This window comes from Triticum aestivum, chromosome 5B, assembly GCF_018294505.1.
Source record: "Triticum aestivum cultivar Chinese Spring chromosome 5B, IWGSC CS RefSeq v2.1, whole genome shotgun sequence".
In the NCBI taxonomy this organism is placed as follows: Eukaryota; Viridiplantae; Streptophyta; class Magnoliopsida; order Poales; family Poaceae; genus Triticum; species Triticum aestivum.
Genome location: NC_057807.1, coordinates 276,662,130 through 276,672,547, shown reverse-complemented (window position 1 = coordinate 276,672,547; position 10,418 = coordinate 276,662,130).

The following is a 10,418-nucleotide window of genomic DNA, read 5'->3' as shown; positions in this document are numbered from 1 at the left end:
GTTCCATGTTATTATATTACCCGTTTTGGATGTTTTTGGGCTTCACTTTACACTTTTATATTACTTTTGGGACTAACCTATTAACCGGAGGCCCAGCCCAAATTGCTGTTTTCTTGCCTATTTCAGTGTTTCGAAGAAAAGGAATATCAAACGGAGTCCAAACGGAATGAAACCTTCGGGAAAGTTATTTTTGGAACGGAAGCAATCCAGGGGACTTGGAGTGCACGTAAGGGAAGCTTCGAGGTGGCCACGAGGTAGGGAGGCGCACCCCCCACCCTTGTGGGCCCCTCGTGGCTCCCCTGACCAACTTCTTTTGCCTATATATGTCCATATACCCTAAAAACATCAGAGAACACAATAGATCGGGAGTTTCGCCGCTGCAAGCCTCTGTGGCCACCAAAAACCTCTCGGGACCTCGTTCCGGCACCCTGCCGGAGGGGGAATCCATCATCGGTGGCCATCTTCATCATCCCGGTGCTCTCCATGATGAGGAGGGAGTAGTTCACCCTCGGGCTGAGGGTATGTACCAGTAGCTATGTGTTTGATCTCTCTCTCTCTCTCTCTCTCTCTCTCTCTCTCGTGTTCTTGAGGTGATACGATCTTGATGTATCGTGAGCTTTGCTATTATAGTTGGATCTTATGATGTTTTCTCCCCCTCTACTCTCTTGTGATGAATTGAGTTTTCCCCTTGAAGTTGTCTTGTCGGATTGAGTCTTTAAGGATTTGAGAACACTTGATGTATGTTTTGGTGATCAACTTGCGGTTCAATCAACTTATGCATAGGGGTTGGCACACGTTTTCGTCTTGACTCTCCGGTAGAAACTTTGGGCCACTCTTTGAAGTTCTTTGTATTGGTTGAATAGATGAATCTGAGATTATGTGATGCATATCGTACAATCATGCCCACGGATACTTGAGGTGACATTGGAGTATCTAGGTGACATTAGGGTTTTGGTTGATTTGTGTCTTAAGGAGTTATTCTAGTACGAACTCTATGATAGATTGAACGGAAAGAATAGCTTCGTGTTATTTTACTATGGACTCTTGAATAGATCGAGCAAAAAGGATAACTTTGAGGTGGTTTTGTACCCTACCATAATCTCTTCGTTTGTTCTCCGCTATTAGTGACTTTGGAGTGACTCTTTGTTGCATGTTGAGGGATAGTTATATGATCCAGTTATGTTATTATTGTTGAGAGAACTTGCACTAGTGAAAGTATGAACCTTAGGCCTTGTTTCCTAGCTTTGCAATACCGTTTACGCTCACTTTTGTCATTAGTTATCTTGCTGTTTTTATATTTTCAGATTACAAATACTCATATCTATCATATATATTGCACTTTTATCACCATCTCTTCGCCGAACTAGTGCACCTATACAATGTACAATTGTATTGGATGTGTTGAGGACACAAGAGACTCTTTGTTATTTGGTTGCAGGGTTGTTTGAGAAAGACCATCTTCATCCTACGCCTCCCACGGATTGATAAACCTTAGGTCATCCACTTGAGGGAAATTTTCTACTGTCCTACAAACCTCTGCACTTGGAGGCCCAACAACGTCTACAAGAAGAAGGTTGTGTAGTAGACATCATGGTGTCATGTGAACGTCGACTACATGACACTTCACCATATTTGGGCCTAAGGGAATGCATTGTGGAGTAGTAAATAGATAGTGGGTTGCGAGATTGACAGAAACATAAACTCCTGTTTATGCACTATTCCGTAAGGGACCGATTGGATCCAAGAGTTTAATGCTATGGTTAGAATTTATTCTTAATACTTTTCTCGTAGTTGCAGATGCTTGCGGGAGGGTTAATCATAAGTAGGAGGTTTTTTCAAGTAAGAAAAGCACCTAAGGACCGGTCCACCCACATATCAAATTATCAAAGTAGCGAACATAAATGAAACCAACATGACGAAAGTAACTAGATGAAATTCCCGTGTACCCTCAAGAACGCTTTGCTTGTTATAAAAGACCGTTTTGGCCTGCCCTTTGTATAAAAAGGATTGGGCTACCTTGCTGCGTACTTATTTTTACTATGGTTACTTGCTCGTTACAAATTATCTTGCTATCAAACTACTTGCTACTTACAGTTTCAGCACTTGCAGACATTACCTTACTGAAAACTACTTGTCATTTCCTTCTGCTCCTCGTTGGGTTCGACACTCTTACTTATCAACAAGAGCTACAATTGATCCCCTATACTTGTGGGTCATCAAGGCTATTTTCTGGTGCCGTTGCCTGGGAGTGAAACGCCTTTGGTAAGTGGAATTCGGTAAGGAAACATTTATATAGTGTGCTGAAATTTATTGTCACTTGTCACTATGGAAAACAATCCTTTGAGAGTTTTGTTCGGGGTATCTTCACCTTGCCCGGAACCGCAATTAGTTACTGTAAGGGCATATTTATCCCTTAGGTGTTTTGGTGATTGATGACAATGCTTTTGCGGACTAATCGTGTGCCTTGAGTTTCTCAGACGCTTCATCACTAGGCACGAGACGATTCGGTGCCCCTCGAAGACTATTGAAGACGGCGTTGTTCTACGTTTCTTTTTGGTGGATTTGAGTCGTAGGAGAGCCGTACTATTAAGAGGGGGTCCGCGTCGGAAAGGTTCGGGTGGAATCATCACGTACACGTTTCCTTCCTTGCCTCCACCTTTCCCTTGCACTTTGGAGCTTTCCTTCGTTATCCTCTTTGTGCTTACTCTGACAGCTACTGCTGTACTTGCGGTAGTACTGCTCCATGGAGCGGTAGTACCGCAAGCACCTGCGGTAGTACCTGCTGGGGTTCAGGTAGTACCGCTCCTCTGGAGCCTTAGTACCATGGCTCTCAGGCCTAGTGCTGCTCCGGTACGGTAGTAGGGGTGGATGCATTTTTTTTACATCCGCGCCCACACGGTAGTACCGCACGTCCAGCCCAGTAGTACCGCGGGAGCCCATGGTAGTACTGCTCCCCTGGAGTTGTAGTACCGTGGCCCTCAGACCTAGTACCCGCTGCATCGCGGTAGTAGGAGCGGATGTAATTTTTTACATCCGCACCTCAATGGTAGTACCACGTCTCGTGCGCGGTAGTACCGCGCGCGGCCTGGCTCAGCTAGGTTACGGTAGTACCGCGTCTTAGCGGTAGTACCGCGTCTTAGCGGTAGTACCGCGTTGGATTTTTGCACTGTTTCATTTTCAGCGGAAGTAGGCACGGATGTATTTTTATTCATCCGCGCTTTGCGGTAGTACCGCAAGGGGGAGCGGTAGTACCGCGCTAGCGGAAGTACTGCTCTCAGTCAGGCAAGTCCCAGCCTCTGTTGCTGCCGCGGAAGTACCATGGTCCACCATGGTAGTACCGCGTGGCCTTGCAGTAGTACCGCGCTCCTGGAGTGGTAGTACCGCATGTCGCAGGCTGAACATGTGGATAACGGTTGGATCTCTTCCATGACTATAAAAGGGGCGTCTCCTACCTCTAGTTGACTACCACTTCCACCTCTAAGCTCCATTGTTGCTCCAAGCTCCATTTTTTCCCGATCTCTCCCCCTAGCCAATCAAACTTGTTGATTTGCTCGGGATTAGTTGAGAAGGCCTCGATCTACACTTCCACCAAGAGAGATTTGATTCCCCCACTTATCCCTAGCGGATCTTGTTACTCTTGGGTGTTTGAGCACCCTAGACGGTTGAGGTCACCTCGAAGCCATACTCCATTGTGGTGAAGCTTCGTGGTGTTGTTGGGAGCCTCCAATTGTTGTGGAGATTGCCCCAACCTTGTTTGTAAAGGTTCGGTCGCCGCCTTCAAGGGCACCAATAGTGGAATCACGGCATCTCGCATTGTGTGAGGGCGTGAGGAGAATACGGTGGCCCTAGTGGCTTCTTGGGGAGCATTGTGCCTCCACACCGCTCCAACGGAGACGTACTTCCCCTCAAAAGGAAGGAACTTCGGTAACACATCCTCGTCTCCACCGGCTCCACTCTTGGTTATCTCGCGCCTTTACTTTTGCAAGCTTACTTGTGTTGTTTCCCTTACTTGCTCGTGTGCTTGTTGTTGTCGCATCATATAGGTTGTTCACCTAGTTGCATATCTAGACAACCTACTTTGATGCAAAGTTTAATTTGGTAAAGAAAAGCTAAAAATTGTTAGTTGCCTATTCACCCCCCCTCTAGTCAACTATATCGATCCTTTCAATTGGTATCAGAGCCTCGTCTCTTTATTAAGGACTTTGCCGTCCGAAGAGTATGGTTGACACCACAGACGGTGCGGAGGAGCACTCCGGTGTGAATCCTATCTCGTCTACGGCCGATGGGGGAACCTCGGTCTCTCGTGAGGAATTCAATGTGGCTCTAGACACATTGAAAGACTCCATGACGACCAAGGTTGAAAGCATGTTTACTAAATTTCTTGAAGGACTTAAACTGTCCACCTCGCCGATAAAAGTGGGCGATCCCACTAACAAGGTGACGGATTCTACCTCCGACAAGGGGGAAGCTAACAGTGAAAAGAGTCCTTCTACTAGTGGTAGAAATGGCACCGGCATCTTTGCCCATGTGGAACCTCCAATTTATGGAGGACCGATTCCCTCTACTCATTTAAATCATGCCGGTCCTCCTCCTAAGATTGTGAAAAATGAGGATTTTGATTCTTGGGTGTATCGCTTCAAGCGTCATTTAAGTCATGTGAATACTAATCTTTGGAGAATCGTTGAGGAAGGTTTCTATCCACATGACCGAAGCAACTTCACCCCGAGAGAAGTGGTGGATAATTAATTCAATGAGAGTGCTCTCTTCATCATCCAAGATGCAATCCTTCCCGAAGATCTCCCTCATCTTCGACCTCATGCCATGGCCAAAGACGCATGGCAATGCGTTGTGTCTCTCTATCGAGGAAGTGCTAGCATTCAACGCTCCAACTATGAAGTGGTACAAGATGAAGCCGATGAGTTTGCAATGAAATAAGATGAAGAACCTCGTGAGCTCTTTCGAAGAGTGACCAAACTCGCGGTCTCACTCCAAGATCATGGGAGCAAGGACACGGATGACAATTGGATCAAGCGCAAGTTCCTCAAGGCCATGATGCCCTACAACAAGGCCATGTCCTCCGTCATTCGTCAAAGACCGGACTTCCACTCCATGACCTCAAGTGAAGTGTTGGATGAGTTCGTTGCAATGAGCATTTGGACAAGACCGCCGACAATGCGGTGCTCCGTTCTCAAAGGGCAAAGAAGCCCAACCTTGCTTTGAAGGCCAAGGTTAGTGTGGAAGAAGAGGAAGAAGAGGAAGATGAGGAGAGCAACCCCGAAGACACCAAATATGATTATCATGAGCACATGGCTCTTGCTTCAAGACAATTTTGGAGCAAGAAGAATACAAGACCCAACTTCAACAAGAACAACTCAAGTGGCTTCAAGGGCAAGCAACGAGTTAGAACTTGCTTCAACTGTGGCAATGTGAGCCATTTCGTTGCGGATTGTCCTTACGAGAAGCGGGAAGACAATGGTGGCAAGTTCATCCGAAAAGACAAAGCCAAGTCCTTCCCCAACAAGAACAACTTCACCAAGAAGACTCCTACTCGTGGGTTGGTGGTTCAAGAAGAATACCATGAGGATGACGATGATGATGAAAATGGAGAAGCAATGGCCATGGCGTCCGTTGCCATTGCTACCACTCCCCGGGTGTCTCTCTTTGATTCACCCAACGAGAACATCACCGCCAAGTGCCTCATGGCTAAAGCTTCCAACAAGGTAACCCCCAACATCAAAACCACCATCATTACTAATCCCTCCTTGGAGGATTGCATTGATGAACATGATGGGTCTAATGAGGAAGTGAATGAATTTGAGTCTTTTATGAGTAAGCTCAAGGGCAAATCCAAGAAGCACTTTGTTGCTCTCTTGGAACAACTTGGTGAGGCCAATGACATGATCGAGGCTCACGAAGAAACCATCTCTAAGATGGAAGGTCATAGTCGTGACTATGCCGATGAGATATCGGATCTCTCTAATGCTCTTGAGGAAGAGCGTGGGCATCGTTTGACTCTTGAGGAGTCATACAACGATGACCATGCTAAGTTAAAGAAAGATCTTGATCATGCTCTTGTCGTGTCTCGTGTGCTAACTTCCGAGAAGGCTAAACTTGGGGTTGATCATGCTAGAATCACGGAGGAGTTTGAGGTACTTGACAAGGCCCACAAGGTCTTGAAGGGTGCTCACGCTAACCTCAAGGAGTCTCATGCTCAACTCCAAGTTAAGCTAACCAAGGAAAAGGCCACCTTCCCCCATATGGTATTAATTGATAATGCATATGCTACTAACCCGTGTTGTGAGCATGTGCATCTTGTGGAGGAGAATGCCAAGTTGAAGGATCAACTTGAGAAAGGCCTTGTGACTTGCATTCAAGGTGAGAAGAACCTCAACGACCTTTTGAGCAATCGAAAGGAAGTTGTGGCCAAGAAGGGAATTGGGTTTGCACCCAAGTCCAAGAGTAAGAAGAAGAACGACAAGACCAAACGTCCTCCTCCTCTCAAGCAAACTTTTGTGAAAGAGGGAGAGGGTGCTCCTAAGGAGAAGAATGAAAAAGTGAAGGGCGTTGATGTCAAAAAGGGCAAAACCATTTCCTCCAACAAAGCCGGCGACTTTAACCCGTCATATGTGTTGTGCCGTGCTAGTGATGGACATGTTTATGCTAAATTTGTTGGTTCTCCTTATGAGTACATTGAATGGTCTATTTGGGTTCCTAAGACCCTTGTTACTAACATCAAAGGACCCATTACTAAATGGGTACCTAAAACCAAGCATTGATCTCTTGTAGGTGTTTGCTTCCGGTGGGGGATCATGGTTGCTCGATAGTGGAGCAACAAATCATATGACCGGGAGCAAGGACTTGGTGGTGGACGTGCAAAAGATTCCATCTATGCCCACCAATGTCGAGTGGGGTGATGCCTCACATTCTAAGGTATTGGGTCTTGGCAAGGTTGTCATTTCTCATGATCTAACGATCGAGAAAGTCATGCTTGTTGAGTCCCTTGCATACAACTTACTTTCCGTTCGTCAACTTGCACTCATGGGCTTTGCCACTTTCTTTGACATTGATACCGTGGCCCTCTTGTGGAGCAAGACTCTTAAAGTATCCTTTGTTGGGCATGTCGAGAACGGTCTCTATGTGATAAAATTTTCGGAACGACCCACTAAGACCGCGACATGCCTAATGGCTAAAGTTGACGTGGGATGGCTTTGGCATCGCCGTTTAGCCCACGTGAATATGAGATCTTTGCAAAGTCTTCTCAAGGAAACCATGTCCGTGGACTAACAAATGTTAGTTTTGCCAAAGACCGTGCTTGCAGTGCTTGTATTGAATGAAAGCTTCATGAGAAGGCTCACCCTCCCACGACCATCATCTACTCGAAGAGACCCTTGGAGCTCCTTCATATGGATCTCTTTGGGCCCCCATCATTTGATAGTCTTGGAGGTAGAAAGTATTGCTTGGTGATTGTGGATGATTATTCAAGATACACTTGGGTATACTTCTTCAAGAGGAAGAGTGAGACTCAACAAACCGTCATCGACTTTGCAAATCAAGCTCAACGTCAACATAATGCAAAGATGTTGACAATAAGAAGTGACAACGGCACCGAGTTCAAGAACTACACCTTGGATGAGTTTCTTAGTGATGAGGGGATCAAGCATCAATATGCTGCACCATACACCCCTCAAAAAAATGGTGTTGCAGAGAGGAAGAACCGGACGTTGATGGATGCGGCAAGGACCATGATGGCGGAGTTCAAGTCTCCATACAACTTTTGGGCCGAAGCCATCAACACCGCATGTCATGCATCCAATCGGCTCTATCTCCGCAAAGGATTGAACAAGACTCCTTATGAGATACTCACCGGCAACAAGCCCAATCTCAAGTACTTCCAGGTGTTTGGGTGTAAGTGTTTCATTCTCAAGAAAGGTGTTCGTTTGTCTAAATTTGAGGCTAGAGCTTATGAGTTCATAATTGTTGGTTATGCTACAAACTCTCATGCTTACCGTGTTCTCAACAAGTCCACTGGACTCATTGAGGAGACGTGTAACGTGGAGTTTGACAAAAATAACGGCTCCCAAGTGGAGCAAAGTGGTACTTGTGATGTAGGTGATGAAATTCCTCCCCAAGCCATAAGAAGAATGGGTATTGGTCATATTCTACCCATTGAGGAACCCCTTGTGGCCGAAGAAGAAGGACAATGCTCCACTCAAGTGGAGCCTTCACCTCCTCAAGACCCACATGCTTCCAAAGAACAAAGTGAAGGCCCTCAACCTCGTGAACAAGACCAAGGTCAAGATCAATCTCAAGATGGTGGTGAACCTCCAGATGATGCCTGTCGGTGTCAAAACCGGCGGATCTCGGGTAGGGGGTCCCGAACTGTGCGTCTAGGCGGATGGTAACAGGAGACGAGGGACACAATGTTTTACCCAGGTTTGGGCCCTCTTGATGGAGGTAAAACCCTATGTCCTACTTGATTAATATTGATGATATGGGTAGTACAAGAGTGGATCTACCACGAGATTAAGGAGGCTAAACCCTAGAAGCTAGCCTATGGTATGATTGTTGTAATGTATGTTGTGTCCTACGGACTAAGCCCTCCGGTTTATATAGACACCGGAGAGGGCTAGGGTTACACAGGGTCGGTTACAATGGTAGGAGATCTACATATCCGTATCGCCAAGCTTGCCTTCCACGCCAAGGAAAGTCCCATCCGGACACGGGACGGAGTCTTCAATCTTGTATCTTCGTAGTCTTGGAGTCCGGCGGACGATGATAGTCCGGCTGTCCGGACACCCCCTAGTCCAGGACTCCCTCAGTAGCCCCCGAACCAGGCTTCAATGACGATAAGTCCAGCGCGTATATAGTCTTCGGTGTTGCAAGGCGGGTTCTCCTTTTAAGTTCCATGTACCTGCCGAACAGTGTCCGGCTTCCTCATCAATGTTTTGCTTCTTGGCTTCCACGCCCAATAATGGCCTTCTTCCACGTGTCGCACGAATGCGAAAAGCCAGGGTATCTTTTATGTTTCACCCCCCGGCCATGCAAATAATTTGTCTATAAGAGAGGCAAAAATCCAGATCCAAATCACACCATCTTCCTTCCGCGAATACTCATCGGAGCGCCTTTGACCCAGAATCCATTCCATCATGGACCGTCAATGCGGCTCCTCTTCTCGCGCTCCCAGCCCTCTGCCAGGAGATTGGAGGAGATGCTCTGTTCCGCACAGCGAGCTGGTGAAGCTCCAAGCGGGGGGATATCTCCCACCGGCCTTCATGGTTCCGGTTCGAGCCGGGCTAGCCACCTACCAAGGCGGGAAGCAAGCGGAGGCTACCCCAAGTCCCAACAAAGGGGAGTGGGTATGCTTCGTCCCCTATCTGATAAGGGGACTCGGATTTCCTGTACATCCGTTCCTCCGCGGGATCCTGGAGTTCTACGGACTCCAGCTCCATCATCTTACACCCGCCTCTATCCTGCACATCGCGGGTTATGCAGCTCTTTGCGAGCTATTTCTGGGCATCGAGCCCCATTTTGCACTGTGGAAGAGGTTGTTTTTCCTCGTACCCCGTTCTTACGAGGGGTCCATATATCAAGTGGGCGGCGCTGAAATATGGAGCATTGCCGGGACCGGATATCCATCCGGAACCCCTAAGAAGGTGTCCGAAGACTAGCCTTCAGAATGGTTTTACATAGAAGACGCTCCGCTGCCGGACCCTGTTCGGATCGGCCTCCCGGAGTTCAGCACTACTCCTCTGAAGAAACGCCTTAGTTGGCGCCCGCGGAGCCCCCAACTGGAGGAAGACAAGAGCGTCCATTATCTGATGGGCCGAATAAGATTACTAGCCCATTCCGGGTTGACCATGATTGGAGTCATGGCAACATGCATTATGTGGGGGGTGCAGCCACTGCAATACAGGGGCCACCCCATGTGGGATTTCAACGGGGAAGATGATGCCACCCGCCACGGCCGCAAAGGACCGGATTCGGCCGAGGATCTGGTGCAGATCCTGTCCGGCCTGTACAAGGGGGAGAAGGAGGACTTCCTTCGGACGAACCCCTTGAATGGGTTCTCCATGGATAACCCTCGGTGTTGGGTAAGAAAACACTTTAAGGGCCCGACCCATGCTTTCAAAGTTTAAGCTTCTTATGTTATGTCTTCGACGCAGGAACTGTGCCGGACTGTGGAGGACATGATAAGTCCAGCTCCACAACCCGAAGATCCAGAGAGATCCCAGGATCCGGCCTCTGAAGAGGATCCAGACATAAAGGTGGAGCTAATCGACGGGGTGTTCCGCCAGCTCAGCATGGACAATGCTTTAGTCGCCATTACGGCCGACTACCCTGGACTATATTCGGCTTCCCAGGTGATTGTGACCGAAGTCCCGACACCATTATCTCTTCCTTGCTCATTTCTGACCTTC